This window comes from Protopterus annectens, chromosome 5.part0 (genome assembly GCF_019279795.1).
Source record: "Protopterus annectens isolate FY-2018-M chromosome 5.part0, PAN1.0, whole genome shotgun sequence".
NCBI classification, from domain to species: domain Eukaryota; kingdom Metazoa; phylum Chordata; order Ceratodontiformes; family Protopteridae; genus Protopterus; species Protopterus annectens.
This window is the reverse complement of record NC_056735.1, coordinates 1,879,941,621-1,879,947,620: the sequence shown is the minus strand read 5'-3', so window position 1 is coordinate 1,879,947,620 and position 6,000 is coordinate 1,879,941,621.

Sequence of the window (6,000 nt, the reverse complement as noted above, 5' to 3'; positions counted from 1 at the left end):
ACCTAAACTATTTCAGTCATTACATGTTTGCTCAAGCGAGTTTTCAGTACCCTAAATATCCTTAAACTATATGTAGGTCAAAATACATGGAAATTAGAGAAATATCGTTCTCCTTTATCTTCATCTTCTCTAATAATCTGGGTCTATATCACAAAATCAAACTTCCAAAATGTCGAACACCATAAGTTAGAATTTGGAAGATCGAATTTGGATAACATTGACACTTCAAAACAGCAAATTTTTTTCCAGGGAAAAATTTGCTGTTCCGAAAAACACACACATAACAAAATCACACCAAACACCTTCAAAAGCTACACTAAACCTAACATACACCACTATCTATGCACTAACCTTAACCCAGCCCTAACAATAAAGTCCGTCACTACCGCACTTACCTGACCTGCACCCTAACCCTACGTCACTACCGCACACTTACTTGACCCGAGCCCTAACCCTAAAGTCCGTCACTATCGCACATTTACATGACCTGTGCCCTAACCCTAAAGTCTGTCACTACCCATTCGTACACTTACCTTGACTCGGTCCGAAAATGCTGAAGCCACAGAAACGGCCAACTGAATTCTTTCCCTAGGAAAGAATTCTGGTTTCTGCAGCTTTGACATTCTTAACTTTCAACTTACAAGATTCGGCCTTCTGGTATTCGGCGTTCACAACATTCGATTTTGTGATATAGACCCAATAACCCACCCCCAGCAGTATCCTACTGCTCACATTGTAAGTAACTATGCAGTTTCCAAAACATGTTTTATATTTTTACTATTTTGTATTAAAGTGTTGTTTTGCCGTGTGCATTCCAACGAGTTGTTGGCTTTTTTGGAGTTTCCAAAACAGTCTCCTGCATGCAGTTACTAACCCAAGCTATCCTCCTTCTCACATTGTAAGTAACTATGCAGTTTCCATAACAGTCTGCTGTATGCAGTTACTAACCCAAGCTATCCTCCTTCTCACAATGTAAGTAACTATGCAGTTTGCAAAACAGTCTGCTGTATGCAGGCACTAACCCAAGCTGTCCTACTTCACACATTGTAAGTAACTATGCAGTTTGTAAAACAGTCTGCTGCATGCAGGTGCTAACCCAAGCTATCCTACCCTGCTTCTCACATTATAAGTAACTATGCAGTTTCCAAAACAGTCTGCTGTATGCAGGCACTAACCCAAGCTGTCCTACTTCACACATTGTAAGTAACTATGCAGTTTATATAACAGTCTGCTGCATGCAGGTACTAACCCAAGCTGTCCTACTTCTCACATTGTAAGTAACTATGCAGTTTCCTAAACAGTCTGCTGCATGCAGGTACTAACCCAAGCTGTGCTACTTCTCACATTGTAAGTAACTATGCAGTTTGTAAAACAGTCTGCTGTATGCAGGCACTAACCCAAGCTGTCCTACTTCACACATTGTAAGTAACTATGCAGTTTATATAACAGTCTGCTGCATGCAGGTACTAACCCAAGCTAGCCTCATTCTCACATTGTAAGTAACTCTGCAGTTTCCAAAACAGTCTGCTGTATGCAGGTACTAACCCAAGCTGTCCTACTTCTCACATTGTAAGTAACTATGCAGTTTTCATAACAGTCTGCTGCATGTAGGTACTAGCCCAGGCTATCCTACTTCTCACATTGTAAGTAATTATGCAGTTTCCTTAAGAGCCTGCTGTATGCAGGTACTAACCCAAGCTCTCCTACTTCTCATATTGTAAGTAACTATGTGGTTTCCAAAACAGTTCGCTGCACGCAGGTACTAACCCAAACTATCCTACTTCTCACATTGTAAGTAAATATGCAGTTTCCAAAACAGTCTGCTGCATGCAGGCACTAACCCAAACTATCCTACATCTCTAATTGTAAGTAACTATGCAGTTTCCTTAAGAGTCTGCTGCATGCAGGTACTAACCCAAGCTATCCTGCTTCTCACATTGTAAGTAACTATGCAGTTTCCAAAACAGTCTGCTGCATGCAGGCACTAACCCAAACTATCCTACATCTCTAATTGTAAGTAACTATGCAGTTTCCTTAAGAGTCTGCTGCATGCAGGTACTAACCCAAGCTATCCTGCTTCTCACATTGTAAGTAACTATGCAGTTTCCAAAACAGTCTGCTGCATGCAGGTACTAACCCAAGCTGTGCTACGTCTCACATTGTAAGTAACTATGCAGTTTGTAAAACAGTCTGCTGTATGCAGGCACTAACCCAAGCTGTCCTACTTCACACATTGTAAGTAACTATGCAGTTTATATAACAGTCTGCTGCATGCAGGTACTAACCCAAGCTAGCCTCATTCTCACATTGTAAGTAACTATGCAGTTTATATAACAGTCTGCTGCATGCAGATACTAACCCAAGCTATCCTACCCTGCTTCTCACATTGTAAGTAACTATGCAGTTTCCAAAACAGTCTGCTGTATGCAGGCACTAACCCAAGCTGTCCTACTTCACACATTGTAAGTAACTATGCAGTTTTTATAACAGTCTGCTGCATGCAGATACTAACCCAAGCTATCCTACCCTGCTTCTCACATTGTAAGTAACTATGCAGTTTCCAAAACAGTCTGCTGTATGCAGGCACTAACCCAAGCTGTCCTACGTCTCACATTGTAAGTAACTATGCAGTTTCCATAGGAGTCTGCTGCATGCAGTTACTAACCCAAGCCATCCTCCTTCTCACATTGTAAGTAACTATGCAGTTTCCATAACAGTCTGCTGTATGCAGGCACTAACCCAAGCTGTCCTACTTCACACATTGTAAGTAACTGTGCAGTTTCTATAACAGTCTGCTGCATGCAGGTACTAACCCAAGCTAGCCTCCTTCTCACATTGTAAGTAACTATGCAGTTTCCATAGGAGTCTGCTGCATGCAGTTACTAACCCAAGCCATCCTCCTTCTCACATTGTAAGTAACTATGCAGTTTCCATAACAGTCTGCTGTATGCAGGCACTAACCCAAGCTGTCCTACTTCACACATTGTAAGTAACTATGCAGTTTTCATAACAGTCTGCTGTATGCAGGCACTAACCCAAGCTGTCCTCCTTCTCACAATGTAAGTAACTATGCAGTTTGCAAAACAGTCTGCTGTATGCAGGTACTAACCCAAGCTGTGCTACTTCTCACATTGTAAGTAACTATGCAGTTTGCAAAACAGTCTGCTGTATGCAGGTACTAACCCAAGCTGTGCTACGTCTCACATTGTAAGTAACTATGCAGTTTGTAAAACAGTCTGCTGTATGCAGGCACTAACCCAAGCTATCCTCCTTCTCACAATGTAAGTAACTATGCAGTCTCCAAAACAGTCTGCTGCATGCAGGTACTAACCCAAGCTGTCCTACTTCTCACATTGTAAGTAACTATGCAGTTTCCAAAACAGTCTGCTGTATGCAGGCACTAACCCAAGCTGTCCTACTTCACACATTGTAAGTAACTATGCAGTTTTTATAACAGTCTGCTGCATGTAGGTACTAACCCAAGCTGTCCTACTTCTCACATTGTAAGTAACTATGCAGTTTCCAAAACAGTCTGCTGCATGCAGGTACTAACCCAAGCTATCCTGCTGCTCACATTGTAAGTAACTATGCAGTTTTCATAACAGTTCGCTGCACGCAGGTACTAACCCAAGCTGTCCTACTTCTCACATTGTAAGTAACTATGCAGTTTCCAAAACAGTCTGCTGCATGCAGGTACTAGCCCAGGCTGTCCTACTTCTCACATTGTAAGTAACTATGCAGTTTCCTTAAGAGTCTGCTGCATGCAGGTACTAACCCAAGCTCTGGCTCTACCACAGATGTTGCTGTTTTTTTCTCATTCATTCTTAGTAGCCTATTATTCAAATCCTGCTTCTCCTGCAAAGCCATTAAAATGTGCATGCAATTGCTGACAGCTTATGTGATAAACTTGCACACCTCCATAATTGGAGAACACTCTTATAGCCTTGACATACTAGAAATAGAAGAAAACTGGTTTCAGCCAGATGTAAAGGATACTGAAATCCTACCTTCAGTTTATAATGGGAGCAGGCTTATTTGTGAAAATGCAGTGATTGAAACGCATGTACTCAATTACAAATATCCAGCTGCTGGGCTTTTCTGCTGAAATTTATCCCCTTTCCACATGATGGTGTGACCTCAGAAATGTATACATACATTCCGAGGGTATTAATGGTGCAGCTTCCCCATAGTAGGGGATGGTGCACTAGTTCTTATACCCCTGCAAAATCTTTCTGTTTCAGAATGCTGTTCACATTTCCAGGGATTTGCTCCTTTGTGATCGCTTTTTTGTGAGTTGATCATAGATGAGTTGATGTCTTGTCAGGGAGCTGGTTAGAATACATTTGGATGTAATACGACCCACACCACAGATAAGGGACAGTCATCTTGTGTAGAAATAGCATATTATTTCTTTGTGCTCATGTCAACTGGTCATTTTTCAATGTCAGTTCTTAGCTCGGACATTGATAAAATCAGTATTTCTAAAATCTACTGCATGGGCATTATCTACAGACCTCCAGATTCTAACACCTCTTTTTCAAAGATACACTGTCCTGGACTGATAATAATATTAAAATAGAAATTATTATTCTAGGAGATCTTAACATTCTCTTGAACACATTCATTGACATATAGTCTTAGCCATCTACGTATTCGTCCTGATATAAATTATTAGCACCTCCTGCCCAGGTAGATACATTCTCAGAATTCAAAAACATATTAAAATGGTTACTATTTTATATCCTAAACATAATTTATAGGACAATATGGGAATTTTTTGTGACCATCTCTCTGTATATCCAAAACAAATGGACCAGCACAAAAGGAGAAGGAACAAGACTTTATTAAAAGCCAAATATAGAGCCACAGACCAGGTTCGGCCCTAAGCCTTTATCAATGTATAAACAGGCTGTAAAAAGAAAACCTTTAAAAAGGGTATAATAATCTAAGATAACCAATCACCATGAATCAATTATAAACATTCATTCAAACCAGGTGAAAACATGTCTTTTCTTTTTTATTTAGAATGCTTTCCCATCCCATTATACAACTTCTATCCCCCAAAATTCTGTTGATAATCGTGAAACTTAATTGGGCAGAGAGATGTTTTAAAGTGTGCTTATATAAAGCATTATTGGGATTTTTATTTCTAATGCTACAACAATGTTCAGACATCCGAAACTTGATCTGGTCTGAATGTTTGTCCTATGTAAAAGGCTGAACAAACACATTACTAAGTAAATCACACAGTCCATGCTACAGTTTCCAAAATCCCGAATCTTAAATAAATGTGGTGTGTTTTTGGATGTGAATTCCTTAGTTTGAACCATATATTTACAAAATGAGCAGTGCCCACAAGAAAAACAGCCAACCAATTTATCTCCCCCAAGTGTAACTTGTGTGCATTCTAAAGTAGGTTGACTGCGCTTATACTGGTTAAAATAACCACCCAAGGTTTTACCTTTTCTAAAGGAAAATCAACATCTATTTTCCAAAATTGTGTTCAGACATTCATCCGATACCAAATGCCCCAATGACTTTGTACGATGTCCATAAAACCATGTGTATTTTTACCATAACTGGTAGTATATCTAATGGGACAATGTTCATGTTGATCATGATTCTTATATTTCAACAAATCATTTCTATCCATCTGTTTGACCTTATTGTTAATCTGGAATAACCATGAGGTATTATAACCATGCTGAACAAACCTCCAAGTCAGCTCTTTATCTTTGTTAAGAAAGTCATCATTACTGGAACAAATTCTGCATACTCTCATATATTGGGACTTGGGAATGTTACGAATAACATGGGGGGGATGACAACTAGTCTCATGCAAGAAATTATTGGTTTCCCATTTGTTTTCATTGAGGTATTCAACAAATTCCAGTAAATACTCAGTATCAGATTTCCACACTAGGCAACAGTCATCCAAAAACCTCCTCCAAATATCAATTTCTTCAATAAAAGTATTGTGACTAGTATCATAAATGATCA